This window comes from Belonocnema kinseyi, chromosome 2, assembly GCF_010883055.1.
Source record: "Belonocnema kinseyi isolate 2016_QV_RU_SX_M_011 chromosome 2, B_treatae_v1, whole genome shotgun sequence".
In the NCBI taxonomy this organism is placed as follows: Eukaryota; Metazoa; Arthropoda; class Insecta; order Hymenoptera; family Cynipidae; genus Belonocnema; species Belonocnema kinseyi.
The window spans coordinates 175910670-175912714 of NC_046658.1; positions in this window are offsets into that span (position 1 = coordinate 175910670).

The window sequence follows — 2045 nt, forward strand, 5'->3', positions numbered from 1 at the left end:
AGACATGTAAATAAACTGATTTCTTCAATTTTGAGGCCCTCGAACTGTTTCAGGATATTAAAAAAAAATTGGTTTTCAACCAAATTCTCGAATTTAAGAGCCAAAAAAACTAATTTTTGATAAAATTACTTAATTTTCAACACAGAAGAATGATGTTTTAAAAAGATTGTGGAATATAAAAGTAAAAAAAAAAAAACAATTTTGTACAAAAAAAAACTGAATTTCTTAATCAAAACACAAATTCAAGAAAGTAGTTAATTTTTACACTGAACAAATGAATTTTTAACTAAAGTGATGAATCTAGAAAAAAAATGAATTTTAAAAATCAAAAGAGTAAACGTTAAATAAAACAACTGAACAGTACAGAAGATTTTTAAAAATTTCAATTTAAGGCAAATAAGATTGATTTGTTTTAGGTTCTGCAAATATTAAAAAAAAAAGTTTTTTTAAAATTAAAAATAAGAATTAGATTCTTATGTTTTGTCCTGGGCATAGTCCAGGACTGAATCATAATTTGAGTTTGAAAAAGCGGCAAATTCAATTTTATTTAAACTTCTAATATATTGTTTTAAAATATGTCATAAATTAACCAAAAAACTGGGTTTTCAACCAAATTCTCAAATTTAAAAGCCAAAAAAACAATTTTTTTATCAAATTATTGAATTTTTAAACGAGGAGAATGATTTTTAAACAAAAGTGTGGAATACAAAAGTAAAAAAAAACAATTTTCTACAAAAAAACGGAATTTTTTAAACAAAACACAAATTGAAGAAAAACGTTAATTTTTAAACTAAGCAAATGCATTTCTAACTAAAATGATGAATCTTGAACCAAAAAAAAAAATAATAATTTCAAAAATCAAAAGAGTCAACGTCAAATAAAATAATTGAACAGTAAAGACGATTTTTTTAATCGGAATTTAAGGTTAGTGACATTTATTTGTTTTTTCTTCTAAAAACATTGAAAAAATTAATGTATTTTTTTTTAAATTAAAAATAAGAATTAGATTTTTTTGTTTCGTCCTAGACAGAGTCCGCGACTGACTCATTATTTCAGTTTGAAAAAGGCGGCAAATTCAATTTTATTTAAACCTCTATAATATTGTTTAAAATATGTCATAAAATTAATTCATTATTTTTTGTAAATTATATTAATATAATTTATAAACCACTATTAAGCATGTAAATAAACTTATGTCTTAAATTTTTAGACTCTTTGACTGTTTCAGGCTCCTGACTTTTATAACTCGAAAATTTGAATTTTTAACAAAAAAGTATGTTCTCAACTAAATTCTTGAATTTAAAAGCCAAAAAACTAATTTTTTAAAAAATAATTGAATTTTTAAACCAGAAAAATGATTTTTTAACAATTTTGTGGAATTTAAAAATTAAAAAAAACAATTTGTTACAAAAAGCTGAATTTTCTCAAACAAAATAAACATTCAAGAAAACAGTTGCATTTGAAACTAAACAAATTCATTTTTAACTAAACCGATGAATTTTTAACCAAAAAAATAAATTTCGAAAATCAAAAAAATCAACGTCAAATCAAATAATTGAACAGTAAAGAAGATTTTTTTAATTTACATTTAGAGCCAATAATATTGATTTGTTTTTGGTTCTGCAAATATTAAAAAAAAGTATTTTTTGTTTTAAGGCCATGTGATGAGTGGGTCACGTGACCAGATTCCTACCTTACCACCACTTTTTTTATTTCCCAACTTATTATCACACGAAACGCCACATCCAGTTGAAAATTTGAAATACGAAACAAGAAGCACTAAGAAGGGTGGGTCTGTTCCTAAATTTGTATAATTATGAAAAAAGTTTTTTGTTGTAAATAACTTTTTTTGCTTTTTTCATAATGATTGAAATTTAGAACCAGGCCCGCCTTTCTTAGTGCCTCTTATTTATTATCCCAAATTTTCAACTCCATGCGGTGCTTCGTGTGAAAATAAGTTGGGAAATAAAAAAAGTGAGGTTAAGGTAGGAATCTGGTCACGTGACCCACTCGTCACATGGCCTTAAATTAAAAATAAGATTTTT